The sequence below is a fragment of the Camelus ferus genome, chromosome 16, assembly GCF_009834535.1.
Source record: "Camelus ferus isolate YT-003-E chromosome 16, BCGSAC_Cfer_1.0, whole genome shotgun sequence".
In the NCBI taxonomy this organism is placed as follows: domain Eukaryota; kingdom Metazoa; phylum Chordata; class Mammalia; order Artiodactyla; family Camelidae; genus Camelus; species Camelus ferus.
In genome coordinates, this window is record NC_045711.1 from 26,547,476 (window position 1) to 26,572,126 (window position 24,651).

The 24,651-nt window shown below is 46.6% G+C and overlaps 1 protein-coding gene across 5 annotated transcripts in view; it reads left to right on the forward strand.

Moving 5' to 3' along the window:
* Positions 1-24,651, forward strand: part of SLC39A11 (solute carrier family 39 member 11) — a 353,551-nt gene that overhangs the window by 25,287 nt on the left and 303,613 nt on the right. The window lies entirely within an intron of this gene.

Below are 24,651 nucleotides of genomic sequence, written 5' to 3' on the forward strand. Positions count from 1 at the left end.
ATCATGTGACCTGGACTTCCTGGGACACTCCTGTTTTCAGCTGTTCTGTCCCTTGTCACCCACACACCGTGTGCCTTTTACCAGAATTTGAGATGTCAGCTTCCACATTCCATCTCCGAGACTCCTGGAGACCTGGTGGCACAAGAAACCCTTTCTGACGTCTTGAGTCCTGATGGTTGGTTTGGAAAATGTGGAATATGGTCCCCAGACCTCTTTTAAAACTCTGACCATTTGGCATTGTGGGTTTAATGGTCTCTTCAGATGCAGAAGGCCCTTTCTTTGCTTCTCTCTTCCCTAACCCTTAACAGGTAGGAGTTTGCAATTTTTCTCGATGAGATTCCTCAATCCATAGGGGACACAATGGCTGAGTAAGAGGATGGACATCAGAACCTCTCTGAAAATCACCCCAAATAGGTCAAGAATCAGGGAGCGTGGTCAGAAGACACCACCATTTACATATTGTTCCTTTTCCTCTGCCCTCCCCCTCATTTCAATATCCACATAGAATCCTGGAGCCAAGGGGACCTTAGAAATGCTCAAGTTTATAGTCCACATTCCATCATTCTACAGTTAAAGACACCAGGCTCAGACAGGCCTGGTGACTTGCCCAGGCCATCCCGACAGCAAGTGGCAAAGTCGAATTGAATCAGCTCTTCTGGGTCTGAGAGGCCTGCCCCTTCCACAGAGCGCCCCCCAGCACCGTGTGTGGAAGCCGGACTGGAGGATTCCCGGCTCCTCCCCTTCCCGGCTCCCCCCTCACCTGGTCCAGCACTTCCTTCCAGCAGTGTGTTCTTCCTGATAGCCAGATCCCTGTCACTCTCACCCTGGCCTGCAGCCTTTTCTTAAAGCCCCTTGGTGATGGAGTTGGAAAACACGTGGCTGTCCCCTCCTGGGGTTTTCCCAGCACGTGCGATAGCACTGATTCTGCAAGATGCTCTGTAGGAAAAGAGCGCAAGTCTGGGAAGCGCTGCGTGTCCGCTTCTTCCCTTGAAGGTCCACCCCCGTGTTTATTAATAACTCTCCTGGGTAGCATTTATTAAGTAACCATTATGTGTTTGGGGGTGCTGAGCATTCCACGTATCCATTATTCCATTTAATCCTCTGAACCTTTCCGATACACACTATTATCATTATTAATACTGTTATTTCAAGAACTCTCACAATGAAGAAACCTGCTTATCTGAAACCCAGTGATGTTTCCCCAATTAATTTAGCTGCGGGGACCTTCCCTGTGAATAATTTTTAACACTTGTTAAGAGTTTACTGTGTGCCCAGCACTGTAGTGGACACTTTATGTGAACTCCCGTAATCTCATTGAAGCCTGTCCCCATTATGACTATCGCCATTTGTGAAGGAAGCAACCACAGCACAGAGAGGTTAAGTACTCTGCCCAAGGCCACACAGCTACCGAGTGACAGAGCTTACCCATTCTGCCCTCCCAGGTGCCAATGCCTGAAGCATGATTTTGCAGAGCAGCCTGTTGGAAAAGGGGGCTCCTTCCTTCCTCCAGTCACTCCCGGAGGCTGATTAAAATGGAGGGGATGCTATGAATAGTCTTAATTGTTTTAAACTCTTTTCCTTTCCATTTATCCCCTAATCTCTGGGTGTTTGTTGATGAGTTCTGGATTGTTTCCAAGTTCTCTGCAGCCCTGACAACCACCCAGTCTTTTCTAGGACCCTTTTTCCACCTGCTTCCAGACCGAGCCAGGTGACAAGTGTCTGGTGCTGTCTTGCTGTGTGATGTATCCCCTCCCACTCTCAGGCTGAATCGCCTAATTAGCCTGCTCTTTGGGCAGCCCTCTTCCTGGGAAAGGGGAAAGAGGGAAGGGGAGCTGCCTTTAGGATCAAGTTTATAGACTCCAGGAAGTCAAAAGGCCCTCAGAGAGCACCTAGTACAGGGCTTACAACCAGGGACCCCAGCAGAATCATCTGGGGTTTTTAAAAACTAAAGATGTTCTAGAGGGGAGGGTATAGCTCAAGTGGTAGAGCACATGCTTAGTATGCATGAGGTCTTGGGTTCAATCCCCAGAACCTCCTCCAAATATAGACAAATAAATAAATCTAATTACCTCCCCTTCATAAAATAAACAAACAAAAAAGCAAAAAAAGATGCCCTAGTGCCACCCTTAGCGGTTCTGATATAATGGTCCTGGGATGGAGACCAGATTGTTTTTTTTTTGAAGCTCCCTGGATGAGGTTAAGGCCAACTCAAGCAGAGAACCCTGGATAGTTAAACCTTCTCATTTTAGAGGTGCAGAAACTTTGGGGTCAGGGAAGCAAAAAGTCTGTCCTGGTTCAGACAACAAGCAACTGGGTCTCTTTACCCAGGCCCCTGTGGACTCACAGCACATCCCGCAATTCCAGGAATCCTGTTACGCTGGTAGAGGGGGCGCTGGGCAGGGTGTGTGCAGGTGTGGAGTCTGGGAGCGTCTGCTTTACTGGTAGATGGAACCAGAGTTTTCCCTCCCATAAGGAAAAACTCTGTTCAGCAGCAAACACCATCGTTGCGGACAGGGGTACCCGGGTGTGGGGAGCGGGGCAGCACAGCACCTTGGTGTCCTTTGGCACGGACTCACTGCAGATGCTCTGTCTCTTGTAGGAATGGGTATCTCACAGCTTGTTAGTGCTGGGTTGCGATGTCACAAATGGGCCAGGACCAGTAAACGAGTCTCTGTGGTTTAGTTTGTATTTAGGTCAAGGAAGAGCAGAGGCAGGTTGCATCCAGGCCAAGTTAGAGAATTAACAAGCTGGGGGCAGCCTCCTGGTTCTGGCATGTTCCTTCCTGGGGTCTGTGCTTTTCTGTGTCGCCAGCAGCCGGGGACCGTGGTGAGGAATCCCACCATGTCCTGTTCCCACAGATGACTCCTTCTGGCTTGGGACATTCTCCATGTCCTTTTCTTCCTGTGCTAGTGGACACAAGGATAGTTCACCCTCCACAGGACATAGAATATTTACATTTTAAAGGGATGTGGGGGAGGCACAAGCCCACGGGAGAGGATCTGCAAGTGGAGATGCCGGCTTGATGTTGGCGGAGGGGGGTCTTCCTTCCAAAGGCGTCTCTGACGGCAGAGCAAGTACGGAGCGCGCGCTCTCTCTGTCTCTCTGTCTCTGTCTGTCTCTCTCTCTCTCTCTGTCTCTCTCTCTGTCTCTCTCTGTCTCTGTCTCTGTCTCTGTCTCTGTCTCTCTCTGTCTCTCTCTCTCTCTGTCTCTCTCTCCCTGTCTCTCTCTCTGTCTCTCTCCCTCTGTCTCTGTCTCTGTCTCTGTCTCTGTCTCTGTCTCTGTCTCTCTCTCTCTCTCTCTCTCTCTCTCTCTCTCTCTCTCTCTCTCTCTCTCTCTCTCTCTCTCTCGTCAGGAATTTCCGACGCTGGAGGGGCTGGGTCCTCCAAAATGCAAACGCTGGGGGTTAATCCAGTACCTGCTGTTGATCGATTTAAATGCTGTTTCCAAAGAGACTGCCGTTCCTTCGCTGGCCCCAGGGTGGCGTGAGCACACAGAACTCACTGCCCCATCAGGTCTCTGCCAGCTTGGGCGCCAGCCCTTGCAAGGATGAGCCAGCCCCCTCAACCCACTCCTGGCCTTTCATTCTTCTTTTTCCTCCCCTCCCCACCCTCCCGCCAGTCCGAGGATAGGATGCAGCCCTGATGGACTGGACGTGAGCTCTCAGTGCCTGGAACCCAGCCACTTGCTGCAGATTCTGAAACCCTCTGGATAAGCAGTCTCTCCCTGTGCCCCTCCCGTGCTAGTCGTGGCCCCTCGGGCATCGCTGGCGAGGATCTCCTTTCTCCCTGGCCCTATACCCTGGGCGGCCTTGCTGGGAGTGACAGCTGTAGCTTTTTGTCTCGGGTGAGACTGCGGAGGCACTGAGGGCGGATGCAGATTTGGCTGGGGGAGTTTTTACAGCCAGATGGGTTTGGCAAAGGGTCTGGAAGAGCTCTCTTGGGCACCTTAGTGCCTGCTCTTGGGCTGCGTGCTGGAGCCACAAGAGAGGCTGTCTCTGAGTGGTGCAGAAGTTCCTTTGTGGCAAAGAGGATAGATTTTCCCTCTTTTCTGTAGGAGGGCCTCCACGAGGACCATGAGCATTGACACGGGTTTTAATTGCAGTGCCAGGTGGGGCTGCATTGATCCAGGTGAGGCTGTAGTGCTGAGGCCTGGCCACTTCCCCAAAAGGAGAGACAAATGACGATGTCAGCTTCTCCTCAGTGTGGGGGCGGCCTGTTGGCTTTGTTTGCTGGTCCCAAGCTGCACCGTGCCTGCCGGATGCCCGAGGCCCCAGAGCAGGTGGCTGGACTGGGGAGGGGGCGCTGAGGCTTCCAAGCCCCACAAGTCATTTGTGTGTCCTCCCCTGTCCCCACAGCCCCATAGCATCCAATGGCTCCTCCTCCTCTGGTCCTCCTCCTCCACCCTCTCCCCCACCCTGGTCTCCTACTGCAGCCAGAGCCCTCCTCTGCCAGACTGCCCCGTGGCTGCTGCCAAACGCTCATTTCTCCGTGCCACTTCAGACACAGTCTTTCTCCCTGGCAAGAGCCTTTTATTTGGGATCGTGAAGAGTGACAATTCGAGGGTTTGTTTCTAGCCTGCTGGAACACGGAGCCCTTTGGAATAGTTGGATTTAGGGCTTAGAAGGCGTCTCTGCTCCCAGTAGGGGTAGGTGAGCGCATTGTGGGACCCCACCCCACCAGATAGAGCAGGTGACGAGGGAGGCAGGGCTTGACTTCACTGTGGGACACTGCAAAGGACTCACTTTAGGGTCCTTTTCATAAAAAAAGCTCAACTGAAGAGAACTTTAAAAAATTTTTTTTTCCATAAAATTTTTCTGTGTCTACATGGCATTTGTTAATTTGAAGCTACTTACTGGGTAGTTACTTAGGGTACCCATCCCTAAGAAGGTGATTTGGCACCCTTGGGCCTATTTTCAACATTGTGCTTTGGGCTTCGAAGTGGATTTTTCAGAGAGGAGTTCCAGAAATGAGTTGGCAGTGGTGATGATTGAATGCATGTTTAGTTTTCCAAGATGAGCCCTTTTTTAGCACTATTAGATTGTGAGACTATTTAGAAATAGTCAATACTCCTTTTGTTTTTTAAAAATTATTATTACTTTTTTGTTGTTTTTGGTGGGGAGGTAATTAGGTTTGTTTGTTTGTTAATTTATTTGTTTATTGGAGGTACTGGAGATTGAACCCAAGACCTTGTGCATGCTGAGCACCCGCTCTACCCCTGAGCTATACCCTCCTCCCTGCCTTAGAAATAGCCAATGCTTCCTTTGATGTGCATTTCTGAAGTGAATGGCACAAAGAAAGAAACCCAAAACATAGACTGGGCAGTGACAATGCAGTCTGGCTTCTGAAGACTTTATCTGTACATGGTCGTTTTTCACAGGTACAGGATTTCATTCATTCGTTCATCAATCCAGCCATTTATTCAGTAAACAACAAGACCATATCAGAGAAAAAGGGAGAAAATTGTTTTCTGAGCTCTGCAATCAAACTTCGGACTGTGCCTTCTTGGGAAAGGGAACTCTGAAGCCCCTACCTCGGACCCTAAATCCTTAGCAAGTGTTCAAAAAGCCTGCAGGGCAATAATTGCATTTGATGTGCCTCTGTGGACCTTTCAGAAATCAGATGTTTTTTCCTGGTCTCTTATATCCCACACAGGAAAGAGGCTAAAAAGGGCTGTCATCTCTAAAACTGCCTTTGTCCCTGTTTTTGGTATCTTGCCACAAAGCTGGCAGTTGGTCAAAAAGCAATTAGTGGTGCTTGACTTAATGAGCACTGATGCATTTTTTCAGCGAGGTGGGAGGACAGCACTGCAGCCCTGTGTAGTCCGAGGCTGCCTGGTGGGCTCGAATTACTCATCCTGGTTACTTTCTTCTAAGATAATATCTTCTCTACAATTTGAGGTCCAGATAGTAAAATATATGCTGATAATATATGCTGCTCTTTAGTACAAGCTGATAGAAGGATTTGCTTGGCTAGTAAAATCTTTTTATTTGTAACTTAATTTTATTTTTATCAAGTAATGTATGTATGTGGTCAAAAAGTCAAACGGTAGGATTGAGCTTCAAATGAAAAACAGCAGATTTCCTGCTCCATCCGTCTCCATTTCTGATACTCCCTAAGGGCAAACACTTTCAGGTCTTTTTTGCTATTTCTTTTACTTATTTACCTCCATGTTTATAAATAACACATTGGGACTTCCAATTTCTTGACTTTTGTTTTAGATTATTTTGACTTCCTACTATAAAAAATCCCCAACTCATTACTCACACAATGAATTTCCCTACCCCCTTCCCTCTCAATATAGTTATCATCCTTTTTGTCAAATCAGTGCTCAGTGTTTGCATGATTATAACTTTGTAAATATGACTTAAAGCTGAGACAAGCAGTATTCTCTGCTGGCCTCCCCTTTCTTATAGAGCCGTTTGTTTTCCCTGGAGCTAATGATTACCTCTTTTTTTTTTTTTAAATCTTGCTTATTTTTCTATAACTATCCACAATTCATCCCCCAATTCTGACAGAGTTGAAAATCTTCTCTATAAGTTTATTCAACATATTGGCTTCATTTTTAGGTGAGCACTTGGAGGCATCCTTCCTGGATCCTTTTGTCCTTCTGCTCAATCTGGACCAGTTGTCATCTAAGTCCTCTGTATAGCTCTCCTGTCTTCACCATCCTCAGGATTTTCTTTCTTGCTTTCAGTTTTAGTTTTCTGTTTTCTCTTTTTCACTCTCTGTCTAGCTCACTTCTTTGTCTCTGTGAAGCATCTCCTCCAGGAGTTTTTTGAGAAAAGATATGTGGTAGCCAGCCTCCAAGACAGCCCCTAATAAACCCCATCTACTGGTGCCCTCCCAAATTGTACCAGGATTGGTCTGTGTGACCAATAGAATTCAACCAAAGTGATGGTATGTCACTTCAGGGATTGAGGGATAAAAGACATTGTGACTTCTGAATCTCTGGCTTATTCTCTCCTCTCCTCTTCCAGTCTTCCTTCTCCTCCTCCTGCTCCCTCTCCTTCTCTTCCTCCTGCTCCTTCTGCTTCTCCCCACCACCTTCCCCCTCAGATCATCCCTTCTGAGGAAAGCCAGTTGCCATGTTGTGACCAGTCCTACATGGTGAGAAACTGGAGCCTCCAGCCAACAACTGTATGAATGAGCTTGGCAGTGGATTCTCCAGCGCCAGTCAAGCCTCAGACAGCTGCGAGTTTGGCTGACACAGTCATTTCTCCCTCATGAGAAGGCCCCAGCCAGAATCACCCAGCTCAGCATCCTCAAATTCCTGACTTTTAGAAAATAGGAGATAATAAATGTCTCTTGGTTTAATGATTTGTCATGCAGCAATAAGTATGACAATGGTCAATTTTTTGATAATATGCTTATCTAAAAATGGCTGTATTAAATCCCCATTTTCTACTGATTTAACTGTGCATGGAAACCTCTTCCCTCTGAATTTGGAAGGCATTCGTCCATTGTATCCTGGCTTCCAGTACGGATGCTGAGATGTCCAATGCCTTTCCTTTTCCTGTAACCTTTTTGAATCTTCTCTTCATTGCAGGTGTTAATGACATTTCATGAGGCTATGCCTTGGTGTGAATCACTTTTTTCTTTTATCATTTGTTGTATTTGGCATCCAGTGGGCCTCTTCAGGATGGAAACCCAAATCCCTTATTTTTGAAAGGTGTTGTTACTTTAGTTTTTTGGAGATTATTCCACTTCTGTTGTCACTGGTCTAGCTGGCACTCCTATTATTCAGATAGACCATTTCTCCAATTCCCTTGACTTTTCTCTCTTATTTTCTATCTCTTTGTCATTTTTGTCTTACTTTCTGAGTGATCTTTTGTCTTCTATCCCTTCTATTGACTTTGTATTTCAATGGTTGTATTTTTAAATCCTAAAGGCTTGTGCTAGTCTATAACCATTCTCTTTTTATAGCTTTCCACTCTTGTTTCATGGATGTAATATTTTGGTCTCAAGTTTCTAAGGATTTTATTTATTTTTAGTTTTCTGCTACCTCTTGCTTATCTGTTTCCTTCAGAATCCTTTATCTTGTTTATTTTTATCTGTCTTCCAAGGCTTTCTGCACATCTCCTTGGTGATCCTTGATTGATTATATTTAAAAGCCAAGCACTATAATGCATATTGGAAGGTCTTTGCACACAGGTGTGGCTGTTGACTGGTCGATTCACTGTAGGATTATCATGTGGGGACCGGGTCACTTGGTTGGAGCACCTCCTTTATCTGTAGACTGTTTTCATTAGACCTGCTAACTTCCCAGGAATCCCCAAAGCTGGATCAGGAGCTGAGACTGACGGGGCAGATGGTGCTCAGGCTACGTGCATCTCGCTAAGGAGTTTGGATTTTACACTGAAGGAAGCGGGAGGGTTGTTGGGGGATCTTATCAAGGGTGTGATGCCATCAATTTATCCTTTCATGGAGACAGTTGGCCTGGATGTGGAAGAGCAGATCAAAAGTAGATGATGATGACTGGGGAATGGAGGGGACCAGTTAAAGTCTGTTGTGGTGATTCAGGAGAGAGAGATGTTGAAGGCTCGAACGGCAGCAAAGGGTGTGAAATGGACACAAATTTGAGAGCTTTATGAGGGAAGACTCTGGAGAGGTCTTGGCTTATCAGATCTAGGGAATGAGGGAGTGGCGGTGCAGTGGGGAGATGAGGATACCAGATTTCTGGCTTCAGTAACTTGATAGATGGTGCTACCATTTGCCCTAAGAGGAACAGAGCAGGAGGGCATGCTGTGGGCAGGAGGGAGTGGGTTCCATTTTGGTTGTACTGAGTTTGAAATGCCTATGGGATGCCAAAGGAAGTGCCTGGTGAATGGTTTGATCTATGAGTCTAGATACTTTGGAAGAAAGAAACTGAGCTACACATTTAAATTTGGGAGTTATTATTGAAGAGTGATAATTGGAAGTAAGGGAGTAAATGAAGTCATCCAGAGAGAACAGAAAGATTAAAAAAATAGAAGAGAATGGGGAATGCCAACATATAAGAGCTAGGTTCTCTAAGAGAGAGAGACAGAGAGAGAGGAAGCAGGAAGGGAGGCTGGTTGTGTCTGGATGGCGGGAGGGGAGATAATCTCACAGGGAAGGAGGTTGAGGAAGGAGGGTGATGGGAGAAGAGAACGGAAAGGGGGATGTTAGATTCAACATCCAGAAGTCGCCGGAGCCTTTGGAGGTGGTGTGGGCAGACGGCAGATGGCCGCGTGTTGAGGAGGGAGAAGGCGTGGATGGAGCGGTGGTGCAGACAAGTGTAGTCAGTCCTTTCAGCAGCTTAGTCGAGAAGAGGAAGGAGACCTCAGTGGAGAGAGGAGAGCATATTGCTGAAAAGAGTTTCTTTCAAGGTGGTAAATGTTGTGTATGCTTAACAGGAGAGGGAGCAGGACAGAGGCAGGGGGAGATTGAGGAGATGGGGAGAAAGATGGACTTGGACAGCAAGCAGAGCTTCCCTCACATTGTGTTTCGAGAAGCTTATACATGCGGGAAGTTCCTGCAGGCATCAGCAGGGATGTGGGTGTGGGTGCGGATGTGGCATGCTTATGGAAGAAGCAGGAAAAATGTGAGTTTTTTGGTCCAGGAATCATCCATAGAGCAAACACTTTTTGAGTCTTTACCCCATACAATGCCAGATGCTGTATTTCTTTCTGGGACAGGGAAATGAAAAAGGCGCCCCAGAACTTCAGGGAGCTCACCATCTTGGGGGCAGTGGTGCAGAAAGACAAGGATACAAAATGTTGAGGGAATCCTGCCTGTGCCTGGACTGGGGTGGGGTCAGGAAGCCTTGATTGGGTGAGTCTGGTACTTCACCGTGGAGTGAGGTCTGAAAGGAAGAGAAAGAATTTTCCAGGTGGACAAAGAGGGAAGCACGTGCTTGGCTGTGCAGTTTAAGCACAGGTGTACACATTAGCCACGGTGCTAGGCATGCAGGGGGGAAAGGCACGTGTGTCTGGCATCGTGTTCACCCCCACTGAGCGGTATCAGCATCCGGTGGAGGAGACCTGCAGACGTTCTCCGTGTTAGGTGCTCAGTGTTCTGACAGCAGAGTGGGTGTCCTTTTGGGAGCACAGAATGTAGTTTTGGTGTGAAAGGGAAATAGAATATAGGGGAGGGAAAGGCAGGCAGGGCCAAGGTCAAGGTTTTAAAGGTCTTAGAGGCTGTTGTAGGATGAGTTGGCTTCCTGGACGGGCTACAGATTGTGGGTCAGAGTTCTATCTATATATGGTCTGGCTGTGGTCTGTCTGTCTACCAGTTTCTCAGAAGTTAAGACGAGGTCATTAAGGTGGGTTCTAATCCAGTATGACTGGTATCTTTAATAAGAAGAGACACAGATACAGACGCACAGGGAGACGACCACGTGACGACGGAGGCAGAGGTTGGGGTGATGCGTCTCCAAGCCAAGGAACACCAAGGATTGCTGGCAATGCCAGAAGCTAGAAGAGGCAAGGGAAGATTCTTCCCTAGAGCCTTCAGAGAGGGTATGTTCCTGCCAACACCTTGATTCCAGACTTTGGCGTCCAGAACTGTGAGAGAGCACGTTCCTTGGGCTCTAAACCGTCAGTCTGTGGTACTTCGTTATGGCGGCCCTAGGAAGCTAATATAGATAATCTATTGGATGCTGACTGAGGGAGGGGCAGTTTCCTGTGCATGTGGTCTGCGGGCCACTGGCTTCAGGTTTACCAGGGGACTTCCTGAGAATGTTGATTCCGGGTGCCTGGCACACACCTGTGGGACCGGATTCTCTGGAGAAAGGCCTGGAGAACCTGGCTTGTAGCAAGATTTTAGGTTCTTTTTCATGCTCACTCAAGTTCCAGAACCACTTGTGTGCATGGGGAGTCGGGGAAGGATTTGAGGCAAGGGAGTAACGCAGCCATACTGTGCCAGAAAAAGATCATTTATGGGACAAAAAACCTGTTTCTTCAACAGGTTAATAGGGTTATAGGGCGTCTAAAAATGAGACAGAGGGGAACTCTGTAGATGAAAGAGTTCTGGAAAGGTGAATCAACCAGCTCAGTGGTTTGTAAGTGACAGGTCTGTCTGTCCCTGAAGCACAGGGACACTGCGTCCACTCCAGTCCTCAGAGAAGCCTCCCTCACCCCACCCCCCACAACAGAAGCACACCCTCTCTTTCGTGTGGGGAGCAAGCTCTGCTCATAGGTCCTTCACAGTTGGCTGTTTCTTTGTCTTTTGTCTCTTTGCTGATCCTCAGGACATTAGTGTTCTCAAGTATGGCCTAAGACACTGGCCCAAACCCCAGACTTCCTAATTTAGTGGATGGCGAAGAGCCCAGGAATCTGCATTTAGACCACCTCGCAGGTGATTTCTCTGAGGTCAGCCAGCTCCTGGTATGCAGTAGGCAGCAGTGCACACACAGATGAGCTGTGATTGTGTCCGTTCCCATCCGTAGGTAGGAGCCAAGTCTTCGTCCCACCCTAGTCCTTCCTTCCATATTCTTGCCACCTGTCTTAGTCCGTTTGGGCTGCCATAAGGAGATACCACAGACTAAGGGAGCTTAAACAACAAACCTTTATTTTCTCACAGTCCTGGAAGCTGGAAGTCCAAGGTCAAGGTGCTGGCAGATTTGATGTCCAGTGAGGACTCCCTTCCTGGCTTGCAGACGGCCACCTTCCTGCTGTGTTGTTCTCACACGATGGAGAGATCATCTTTCTTGTGTTTCTTCTTATAAGGGCACTAATCCCATTCATGGGGCTCCACCCTCATGACCTAAGCTACCTCCCCAAGACTCCACCTCCAAACACCATCCCATTAGGGATTAGGACTTCAACATGGATTCTGGGGGGACAAAAACATTGAGTCCATAACACCACCCCAGAAGGGGATTGAGGCTTTGGGACTTTTGGGTGGGGGAGGGGGCAGGTAGGGGGGTGGGAAAAACCAATCCCATGTCTTGCTCCATGTATACATTTTCCAAAGAGATCTTGCTTGCCCTCTCCCTTCCCAGCCCCCACTCCTGCCATACCAATTTTCCTGGAGACCGTGTTCATAGGAACACATTGCTTCTTTAAAAATAAAACCAAATGATTATTTTTTAATCTCAGAAGAATTGTGCGCTCAGTCAGGAGAACTTGGAGAACTGCAGAAAAGCAGAGAGTGAAAAAATACAAACCAAAAAACCAGGTGACCCTCTTTCTCCAGTCCCAGTCTCTGTACAAATGCTGTGTGTGGCCTTCCTGTCTTCTCCATGCCTGGTGTGGCTTCATATAAGCACATCCTTGTCCTCCACGCACATCTAGCAGCTTGGTTTCCTCAGCCTCCCCTTTCTCCTAGTGTCCCGCGCGCTGCGAGGGATTACAGACCCGTCTGTGCAGTCCGCCAGCTGCCTGGTCCACCTCTCGCCTTTTCCTTCCATAGGAATCGCTGTCTTTGGGGGACACGCTACAAGCTGCTAATGCCAAGTGCTTCACCGACAGTACTTAATATCCCATGCCCCCCTTGCCTGTCTTTCTCCCTGCCCAGGGACTGAGGGGTGGGCGTGACATCTTCTGTATTAATATTGTAAAGTGTCGGCATAGCCAGTGACAACAACAAAGACCTAGATTCCTTCTGCTAATTAAAAATTAAACAGCCTTGCAGGGGACGTTTCCCTTTGTCCCTCTGTTCCCGTAGCAGAGATGTCCGCTCGAAATCTGCCAACAGGCTCTGCCCTGTTTCTCGTTAAAAGACACGGAGGCTGGCACCTACCCCCGCCATCCTCTGTCTGATGTTGCCAAATGTCACCCAATCAGAGTGACTGGGGAGAGTTATGCTTTTATTTGGGGGCAATAAACATGCGCTTCGGAACCAAGAATGAACACAAATCCTGTTTCCATGCAAATGTAGTTTGTAATAAAAACCTGCCAGGACAGAAGTACAGAGGCTTTTCTTCCCAGCAAATTGCTCCCTTTGACAGGGCATCCTTCAAAGTTCTCCCTGGAGTGATCAAAGCAGCTGTCAAGAGGTTTGCCTCTAAAGGGTTTGGGTGTGTGGCCATTTCTGTTGAATTAAGAAGTGACAGGGAGACAGGAAGCCAGGCAGGGTGGTTTCGATACTATAACATAGGAGGCAGGGTAACAGCCCCCTTGCTTTCTCAACATTGCCGGCAAAGCCGTATTTTAAAGCCATATTTAAAACCCCACGTTTAATAGCTCTGCCAGAGCCCGTGGAAGGAATGCTCTACCGATTCTCAGGTCTGGATGCACAGAGACTGGGTGAAGGGGGAGGGAATACAAATCTTTGCCGTGTGTTCTCTCTGCACCGCCCAGTGATGTCGCTTTAGGTGCCAAACCCCATCCAATCCTTAGAACGACACAGGGATTTACCTTCCTGGGAGCAGTGAACTTCCCACCCGCACTCCTGAGAGATCAGGGACTTCCTTCAGTTCTTGAGGCCAATTCATGGAGCATTGGTGCTAACTTGGCTCCCAGGCCTTGGTTCTGTCCCCTAAACTTGTGCTCACTTTCTGGGATCACTGAGGGAGCCCAAGGAGAGAGTGCAAGTTTATCTCAAGTCCAGAGAGGGTACCAGGATCTAGAGGCTGATGGAAGGGCCCCAGCGCTACTTGGAAACAGAACTGGGCTTCCAGGAAGCAAAGATGAAAGAGGGCAAGACCCCTCAGGGGCTCTGAGGGTCCAGAGGTCCAGAGGGTCCAGGCTCTGAGGCGGTGCTTTGGCGGGGGGTGGTTAACAGATGGTCCAGCCGCCATTTCAACCTCATCTTCCTGACCAGCTGTCACTAGAAAAATGTGTCCTAGGCTGGCAAGGAGCCAAAGAAAGGAGGGGAGAGAAATCCAGAGATCCAGAATGGATTTAGTTTCCATTTCCGTCCCCGCCCCCCCGCCCCAGTGCCAGACAACGGTGGTCTTCCTGGAGGTGTAGACAGCCAGCAAGAAGCTTCCAGGTCAACCAGGGCAACGTTGGTTTGCTGAGCTCCGGGGTTTGCAACTCATATTGGTGATCTGTCTGCCCCACCCCCGCCTGCACCCGTGGTTGGGTCGTCCTTCCTGGTCTTATCTGTGCAGGGCTGCTGTTTGCATACGCTGGTGCTGGGCAGGTCTCCAGCCAGCGGGTGACTGCAGGACCCGAGAGGGCAGCCTGCCTGACAGCAGGATTGCTGGGCAACACAGGATGCGTTTCCCACTGGTCCTACTTTAGCGGTGAAACTCCTGGCAAAGCTGGTGCGAGGGCATTTCCCGAGGTCAGAGCAGGACTCTGCTCCTTAAACTGATCACAGGAGATGCGGTCCAAAGTGTTTGGCTGAGTGGACAATTGTTTTCCCCAAGCACCGTGTGTGTGTGTGTGTGTGTGTGTTTGTGTGTGTGTATGAGATAGTGGTGTACATCTAAGATGATAATTTTGGTGGACCATGGGGACAATTTCACAATATCTTACAAATGTCTTCAAAAAGGAGTTTTGAGTTTTCTTTTTATGATTTCCTCCCTATTTTAAAATTACTGATTAAAACAAAATTTTTTTTAGCAAATAATTACTGTTCTGGGCTGATGGTAATCATTACGTTTGGAGACCACCTTGGTGTCCAGTAATAGAAGATTGATAAAATGTGCCATTTTTGTAAAAATAATTAGATCGGTTCGTGGACGAGGATCTGAGATAATAGCCAGTGTTTCCAAAGTTCACTGTTTACCAGGCATCTGCTCACATCTTGGCAGATTTTGTTTTTCTGAATCCCCACAGCAACCCTATCCAGGGGATGTTAACATCCTCTTTTTATAAAGGAGAAAACCGCTGGTGGAGAGGTCAAGGAATTTGCCCGAGGTTATGGGGGGTCTTAGCTCAGGTGCTTTAAACCTAGAATCTGTGATCAAAGCCACTGGCATCAAGCTAATGGTACTTGTCACTGGGGATGAGACTGTGGACTTTTTATATTTGTCTTTTTTTTTTTGTATTTTCTTACTTATACCGTGCACATCTTGCTTTTGTAATAGGGAAAAAGAACCCCCAAACTATGTAACAGTAGAGAGAAAAATAATAAGAGAAAAGAGCATGAATGTTTTGGAATGGGAAGAGTTAAAAGGTTTTCCAAACCACTTCCATGCAATTATTCCTGCTTTACTGTTTTGGCAGCGATTGTCAGTTTTTAAAATGTGTGAAGTGTTTGCAATAACTGAGTATAGTATTTATATCTTACGTTGGTATACATCTTACTTTATAATCTACCGTAATTCATTTGAATGAAATTGGCGCACATTAAGGCTCTGTTTCTAACTTTTTGCTATTCTGTACACAGAGCTGGAAATAAATTGGAAATAAAAACCACAAAGCAGAAAAAAGAATTGAACTGCAGGAAAAATAAGGTGTTATATATAAAACCACTTCCAGGTGTTCCAGAATGACTCAGACTTGGGGAAAACACCAGGACAGTAGTTTGGATCAGGTCATCATCCTGACAAAATGACACCTGACCAAGCTGTATTGTGAGGGATTCTTGTCTCTGTGGTTACCCGCCACGAGAACTGTCTTTGTACAGGGAATTGCCCCCTTATGAGACACAGCTCAGCTCTGGAATAACCAGATGTGGGATTTTCCTAGTCTCCATTGCAACTGGGGCATGGGTACCACGAGCTGGAAAATCCTAATCATATGCACCTGCTCTTGACATTGAATGAGAAGCCGGTGACCCAAAGAAGCAGGGACCATACTGGGTCTAGTCTCTTGAGGATGGTAGCAACAGCAGTGATGGTGTCCAGGTTGCAGAAAGGACAATGGCAGTCATTCTGGAAATGGTGCCCAGGGGTCTGGGGTGCTGGTGATATAGATTGCATCAGCCACACCCTGCGGGAGGTGGGGGGTCCGAGCACCACTGTCCTCGCCGGGTTAGTTCTGTGGTATAATTATAGGGCTCCACCTGGCTCTTTACTTCTGTTCCTCCTAAGGATTCTGTGAGCCACTCAATAACCATTTAGTAAATTTTATTTCTGTTTAAATAAATCAGAGTTAGTTTCTATTACATGCAACTGAAAACTCTGATGGATGTACACTTACTACCATTTATTTCCATATATTTACCATGAATACCGCTAATTCAATAGTTTTATTATATAATAAAATGATAGTAGCGCCAGGAAGTGCATTAAGGATCATGACAGTTTTTCAGAATTTCAGAGCTTTAAAAATTAATACAAGATATTTGCATGATTTATAATTTATGAGTGATTGTGATTTAAGTATTCTAGAGATCTTGTTTCTTTTAGCTAATAAATTGGGTCATATATTGAAAGTTTCAAAGGGCTGTGAAGGTTGGGATGAAAACATTACTTATAATGAATCTCATACTTAGTCATTTTCCCAAGTGGTGGTACATTTACATAACAGTAGGAGTTTTGTGATGGAGTCTTTTGATTTTTCATGTTACTGCAATCCTAGCCCATTTAGTCCAATATGATATTATTAATAAGTTGTCTTTAAACACCATTAAAATCTCAATTTCTGGGGGATATCCAAGAAAAAGAGAATATTCTTTTTCCAGCCATCCTCCCCTTCTCCCCAGAAGCATAAAGCTACATATACATGTTTCTCCATCAAGGATTTTGTGAGTTTTTGGCCATGTATTTCATAGAGGTCAGTGTGGGAGGAAGCTCACAGGCTACCGTTGAGAGTACAGGGAGTTGGTCAGATATGCAGCAAGCATCCTTCCAACAAACTTTTCCTTCTCAGGTGCCTCAGCACCTGCCTGCCTACTTATGATTAAATTCAGCTCCAAGCAACCCAAAAGAACCCTGGCTTAAATTAGGTAGAAAAAAATCTGCAAGTAGTCCAGGGCTGATACTGTGTCCCACCGTGTTTGTGACCCAGTCTTCTCCAGTCTTAATGCTCTGCTGGGGGTTGCTTTCATCCCCATAGTACCTTGTCGTCCAAGAGAGCTGCTACAGTGACAGCCACTGTGTTGCATTTCCATCAGCAGGAAAGAGGAAGCAGAGAGGAAGGGCATGCTTCCCCCTTTTAGGAAAATTCCTGTTTAGAGCTTAGTCACATGGCCTTGCATAGCTGCAAGGGATCTTGGGAAATGTAGTCTTTTGTATTGAAGTATAGTTGATTTACAGTGTAGTGTTAGTTTCAACTGTATAGCAAAGTGACTTGGTTACACACACACATATATATTCTTTTTCAGATTCTTTCCCATTATAAGTTATTGCAAGATGTTGAATATAGTTTCCTGTCTTATATAGTAGGTCCTTATTGTTTATCTATTTTATATATAGTAGTGTGTCTACACTAATCCCAAGCTAATTTATTCCTATCCACCGCCATCCCTTTCCCTTTGGTAACCATAGTTTGTTTTCTATTCCGGGAGTCTATTTCTGTTTTGTAAGTAAGTTCATTTGTATAATTTTTTAAAACTTAAAAAAATTATTTTATTTTATTATTTATTTTTTTGGTGGGGGAGGTAATTAGGTTTCATAATTTTTTTAGATTCCACATGTAAGTGGTATCAAATGGTATGTGACTTAATATGATAATCTCTAGGTCCATCCATGTTATTGCAAATGGCATTATTTCATTCTTTTTTATGGCTGAATAGTATTATATATATATATATATATATATATATATATATATATATATACATTTTTTTTATCCAGTCATCTGTCAGTGGGCATTCCATGTCTTGGCTATTGTAAATAGTACTGCTGTGAACATTGCAGTGCCTTTATCTTTTCGAGTTAGAGTTTTCTCTGGATACATGCCCTGGAGTGGGATTGCTGGATCATATGTTAACTCTATTTTTAGTTTTTTAAGGACTCTCCGTACTGTTCTCCATAGTGGCTGCACCAATGTACATTCCTATCAACAGTGTAGGAGGGTTCCTTGGAAATGTAGTCTTTATCCCCGGTGGCCTTGTGCCCAGCTAAGAACTGGGGTTTCTTTAACCGAGGTTGAACAGGAGGATGGATTCCTGAAGACAATTAGCTGTGTTTACTGTAAGCAGTTATAAAGGAGAGGATGAGTTTATTTTCTAAGGGAGGAAATCAACATGTATCCTTGTAAACTACCATGCAGTACATTAAACGTGTTAACAGTGATGCATTCAAAGGGCTATAGGAGGGTAAGAAGGGAGAGGCCACGTGGTATAGTGTAGAGAGAGGCCCATCAAACCTGGTGTAGAGTTTGGCTACCTGGTCGTGAATGTGTTTTTGACATCTCCTAACTGTGTGACCTTAGGCAAGTTCCTCACCCACACCCCCTGCTTCCTAGGGCTGCTACAGAAAAATACAGGACACCTAATGTCCCAATATTTGAGACAGGCTTAAACGAAACATTGTTATTTATCTGAAATTTAAATTTACCTGATTGTCTTATATTTTTATTGGCTAAATCTAGCCACCTTACCACCCCATCCCCATCTGTAAAATGGGAATTATTCGACTTAATAAACAAATAATTAGCCAATGAATACACAAATGTAAATTCCCGGAGAGTTTACTGCATGCTGGATACCGTGCCAGAAATGGGGATCTGCTTACACTATGGGGTTATTTGATGGTCAGACAAGAAAGGGCTGGGCCTGATCAGGATCAGAGCTCACTGGCTGGGTTGTTGCTGCTTCTCTTACTCTTTAGCCTGGGGAAGCTCTGATGGAGAAGCGGCTGAGGAATCCCAGCAGAACAACTTCTGGTGGGTGATGCTTTGGAACCCATGACAGGGTAGACAGCCACTGACCATCCTGTGTGGCCACGGGCCGCAGAGTCCTGCACATTCCAACATCCAGTCCATGGTCTCACCTCTCTAGAAAGCATTCTGGGCCTACTCTGACTAGAAGCCGTCTCCCCCTCATTTGGTTTCATAGTACGTGTTTATACCTCTCTTTTGGCCATTAAGAAAAAAAGCGTTCTTACACCTTCTTTCATTCCATAGAAGATTTGAGTTTCCTTAGTTGGCAATTTCTCGTTGACTGCACTGTCACAGCCCTTCTCTCTCTGTCTCTGTCTCTCTGTTTCTCTCTCTCCCCTGTAGTGTTATTTGATGTTCTGTGGTCTCCCTCCCTTGTATGTAAGTCTCCTGAGTTCCTGGACCATAGGAACTGTCCACAGGAAACAGTCCTTCTGGATTCAGTGGCTCCAAGATGCCTCAGCATTTCCCGAGAGGTAGTCCCCACCAATCTTTCAGGCCCTTGGCTGAAGAGTAAGTTTCAACCCCCTGTGCCTCTCCCTGGGCGTTCACTGGGGGAGCCTGCCGAGTCCTCTCCTGGCCTGACCACTGGCCACAGAGCTGTCATCTCTGAGTTTGCCTCTGCCTTCCCACCTTGCAGCGGGCAGGGTGGTGGGGCTGCTCTGGGAGCGCGGATGCATCTCGACATCAGCCTGAATCATGCGTCATTAGGAAGGTAAACCTGCTGGGGGAAGTAGAAGGAGATGGACTCCTATTAGCATCTAAAATCAACTGTAAATGCCTTTGCATTCTCCGCGGCTTGGGATTTTCTGTGCCATCGTGTGCACAGTTGGAAGTTGGCTGCTCTAGGATGTGGAACGGCAGAGAAAGCAAAAGGGAGCAGAAAACTTGGTGGCTCTGACATAAGAGGTGGAGCGGGTGCCCTCCCCTGCAGTAGGACGCTGTGTTCTTCCACCACAGCAGAGGCCGGCAAACTTCAGGAAATAGCCAGGGAGCCAATGTTCCACTCTGTGGGCCATATGGTCTCTGTGGGAACTACTCAACTCTCCCGCTGTAGCAGAAATGTTTGTAGACAACCCCAAAATGAGTGACCATGGCTGAGTTCCAATAAAACTTTATTTGCAAAAACAGGCGATAACAGATTTGGCCCATGTGGTGGGTAGTTTGCCCACTCTGGAGCTAGAAAGTCCATGAAGACCCAGTTCACTCCTGCTTCCTCCCTTCCTTTGAAAGTTTCTAACGGTGCAGGTTAGCATGCCCCCGGTGGCTCCCGCTCTGTCTCTCCCGGGCCCCATTGCCTTCTAGGAGAAACCCACTTTGTTTGGGACTTGATCTCGACATTTTCTGGGCCGTGTTTTGTGCAGCCTAGCTCTTGGCACAGAGTGCTTTAGCTGAGTTTTCTTGTTAATGACTCTTGTTTCATAAGCCTGTTTGGATGGTCCCCCTGCAACTCCATCCAGCTATGTAACGTGTTTCCAGTCTGCGCTGATGGGTTCCTGGAGACGAGAGATGGAACCCAGGACTCCAGGAACCCAGGACTCCTCAAGGGCATCGCTGTCCAAAACCTCATCCACCAAGGTGGTCCCACTCAAAGCCAGGCAGCAAGGCTCTCAAGGGCGCAATCACCCTCTCACAGGCCCACTTATGAAAAAAAAAATTAAAGATGGATAATGATACGTTTATCTGTACCTGTGTCTGCAGCGTTTTAAAATTGTGGTTGAGAAAACATAAAATTTACCATCTGCGAGATAATAGAGAGTACATATATTGGTCTCTGCCCCTGGTTCTTGGCACAGAGCTCCTGAAATTCTTGTAATTTCCTAAGTGATAAGTGCACTGAGCATCTCTTGTTCTAATATTTGGCTTTTGATCCCATCTCTGGCACGGGGCTCCTGAAATCCTTGTGAATCCCTGAGTGATAAAAGTACTAGGAGCATCTTTTGTTCTAACGAGGTGACTCTAAGAGGTCTCCTGGAGGTGGGGCTGGCCACCAGAAAGACCACGCTGTGACTGGAAGCTTAGAATCCCCCCCCTTCTCCAGAAAGAAGGCCCAGACCTTTGGGATTCCACACCCCCAACCCCAGTAAGATGGTAAATCACTTACCGGGCACCCAAGTACTGCAGTTACCCCTGCTCCACACTGAATTAAAGTGAAATGTCAACTGGTAGTTTGGGTTCAGTTCTGGAAATAATCGTGTTTCCTGCCCAGGTCAGCCTGGTTTTAGGTCCTTGAGGGTCTGATTGACAAGGGTGGCAAGGACTCAGGATTCACCTATTAGTCTAATAGACAGACTCGAGGGTGGCCTTCCAGGGCAGAGCCACTTTTGTGCTCCCCTGTATTCCTCAGGCACAACTTACCACTGGGGAACATCTGCATTATCTAATTTATTCCATTGAAGCATTTCATTTTTGTTGATTGCTGCTTAAAGGGCATTTCCAAATAAACATGGAACGAAAGGTCACTGTACCCAGCAAAAAATCATCGTGAAGCCGCTTCGGTCCTATTCAGTTTCAAGGCCAACCTCCTCCCCGGCAGAACCTGTTCTTTTGGTGGTATGTGTGTCCTTGTGTTGCCTTTTGCTTCTGGGCCCTGGATCTGGGCATGGGGCTTAGCCGTGGGGTGGTTAGAGGTGCACAGCTTTGCTTCTGGAAGTGCAGGCTAAGGTGTGGGTTAAGGAGACGGGGATTAAGTCATTTCCAGAGATCACCAAGGAATAATACAAATTCTGACTCACATTACCTGACAGCTGTGCTCCTGGCCCAGATGAGTAAGATGCCTAGAGACTTGTAGATGAAATTGTGGATTTGCTGAGTAGGATTTTTAAAAAACACAAGGAAGGGAGATTACGGCAAAAGACCAGGGACGTTCACTTTTGTCTGTGTTTTCCAAATGGTAAAGAAAGAAAACACTGCAAACCAAGGCTTGTTAATTTACTCCCAGTCTCCGGTGTGTTCTTGGAAGAAATTACACTGTAGATGGTTTGTGTGTACTGGGAGGAGAGACTTGAGCTGCAGGGAAGAAGCTGCATTGATGTTATTCATTTATTTCCTCCCCTGGCTTAATTGGCTGGTGGACGTGTCCCACCTCTGGGGGATATTGTAGAGGACGCTTGTGCGTTTGGGTGTGCCACACACCCAGCTCAGCAGATGACCACTGATTGGGTTCAGGCGCTGGCTTAGATAAGCCAAGGCAGGGCTTCTCCACTGTGTCTCTGCCCTGATGCACTGAAGGGTTTGTGGCCCTTCCCCAGGACAGTTATTCTCAGTTATAGGATCTTGCCAATCCAGCTGTATCTAAGACACGGTGGTCATTTGTGTGGGGCCTGCCTCAGTCTCTTTATCTGTAAGGTGGGCATGGTATCAGTAACTAGCCTCATCAGGGTGTTGTGAAGATTATATGAGTTGCAACAGGTTACGTATTTAAAATGCAGCCTTGTGCGTGGTTAAGTGTTAGCCATTATATGTAATTTACAAAATTAAGTGTTTTTTGCATTTTTTATTGCGGTATAGTTGATTTACAATGTTGTGTTTCAGGTGTACAGTAAAGTGATTCAGTTATCCATGTATTCATATATATATATATATATATATATATATATATATATATATATATGTATTCTTTTTCAGATTCCTTTCCATTATAGGTTATTAGAAGATATTGAATACAGTTCCCTGGGCTGTGCAGTAGATCCTTGCTTTTGGTCTATTTTGTAGATAGTAGGGTGTCTATGTTAATCCTAAATATTATATGTAATTTAAACAAATTCCTGAGGTGGTCCTGATACATCTCCCTGCCCTTTCCACCCCTCTCCCCAACCTGACCAGTTGAGAGTCTTCAGTCTAAGTTAGAAGGAGGTCTTTGAACCCATGGATTCGTTGGTGAATTCATTCAGATTTATTTTGGGGCACCTACTGCGCAGGTTCGTTTCTTTGGGGGCTGGTGGTACAAGGCTGAACACTGTGCCTCGGAACTTCCATTGTTATAGGGACGACACAGACCAACCAAACGCAACCACCCTCCCTCCGCCTCACCCTGCTACAACCGAAAACAAATCAATTACATGTTGCAAGTTATTTAAGTTTGCATATTTGGATTCCAAGATCCACACCTTCATGTATGACTCCTTCATTCAATGAATACTTTGAACAGTCACCTCTAGGTATTTAAAACCCACCACGTACAGTGCTCAATGCTGAGCCATTCTTCTGCTTGGATGCCTCAGGTCCCTGAAGTCTGTCTTTGCAGAGGAACTTTCTAATCCTCCGATGCCCAAAGGAAATGAAGGGACCGCCTCTCTCTCTCTCCAGGCCGGGGTTGCTTCCAGAGGCCAGGCCAGAGGGCTAAGCCCACTGCCGCTCCCTGGCCACGTCAGCCACACAGGCTCACGTCCCGTTTCCCTCTAGGTTGTCTTTGGCCGCAAAGTAACGATTTTTGCCTCTAGTCAATTCCTGTTGGGTCACCAAAGGACCTCGGAGTTCACACAGGCCCCGGAGAGAAATCTGGCTGAAAGGTCGAGGGGCCGATGGCTGGCAGTGTAGGTGGCACGACCGGCTGCTGCTTGTGCTGGTACCCTTGCTGCCCTCTTTGCTTTCCTGACTTACTTGAGAACTTTGGGGTCCTCGGTCCTACAGGGAGCTTTGTTTCTGGTTCGCAGGCTCTCATGGACACCCTAACTCAGCTCATCTTCAGGGGCTGAAGCCAGCCTCTGCCAGCAGAGCACAGCTGTGGTCCAGATGTCCAACTCTGCCTGGCCTCTTACCCCATACTTTACAGCAGACACCCTGTAATTGAAGAGAAGCATCAGTGAGCTGGAGGGAATTCAGAGCAAAGCCACAATGATGCTGAGAGGATCAGGAAATGGGACTGATGAAGGGGTCAGAGGAGGAGCCTAGCGGAGGAAAATAAAGCCGAGAAGAGGCCCATTAATCATCTCGGCGCATGGAACAGATCCCTGCATAGAAGATAGACTGACCGTGGTCTCGCCTTGCTGAAGAAAAGGATTAAACTGTATCACAAGAGACTTCGGTTAGCCCAAGCAAAATCAGATTGCAGAATATGCATGTTATTGAATCTAAGACTCCATCCACCCGAGGAGGTGCTGTTACTTTGTGAAGCACTGAGAAAAAGAAAAAGAAAAAGATAACTGCCCAAAACGATACGACTCGCTTATACTTAGAAATTTTAAGTTTTACTTACTCGAAGAACTCTTTCATGCTTCGTTTTATATTATGCATACCCATAAAGGAAGATACACACATAGGCATACGTGTACATTAATATATATGTTGTGAACAGAGGTAAAGGGGATATAATTGAACTTAACTGGAAGAGGAATCACTTCCTGAAACTTCTTCATATTTGACGTTTCAAGTCAGAGTATTTAAGCAGCATTTTTTCCCCACATGCAGTTTAGTCCCTATCTAGAGTGTCGCCGATGTGGCATTTCTTAAAAGAATCCGTAAAAGAAATAAAAGCCGGTGGTGCTGATCTCTTGATTTAAGCCAGCTTTGTAGATTGAAGCCACATATATAGAAGAACTCTTTTCAACTTGAGTGTCATTAGACTATCCTGAAGGGCTTGTGGAAACAGAGGTTGCTGGACCCCATTACCAGGGCTTCTGGTTCAGTAGGTCTGGGGTGGGACCTGAGGATCTGCATTTCTTGCAAGACCTCAGGTGATGCTGATGTTGCTGGTCCAGGGACCACACTTTGAGTAGCATGGTTGTAGGACTGGCCCCCTCTGCCTCCTTCGGGGATGTTTCTGGAGACATCTGATCCCCCTGCCACACACACACATCTCTTCACCTGTGTTCCATGACCATCTATCTCCTAGGGGCCTGAAGAGTCCGCCTCTGCTTCTTCCCAGCTTCTGAGGCCCTGCGGAGAGTGTTATGCCCGTGCTTCTGATGCTGGAGCCTGATCCGGCTGCGATGGTTGCTTCCCACTTGCCACCCAGCTGACGGCGTTTGTAACGTTGCAAGATGAATCAGATTTCCAAGATGCCAAATTGGGGGTGGGGTGATGGTTCA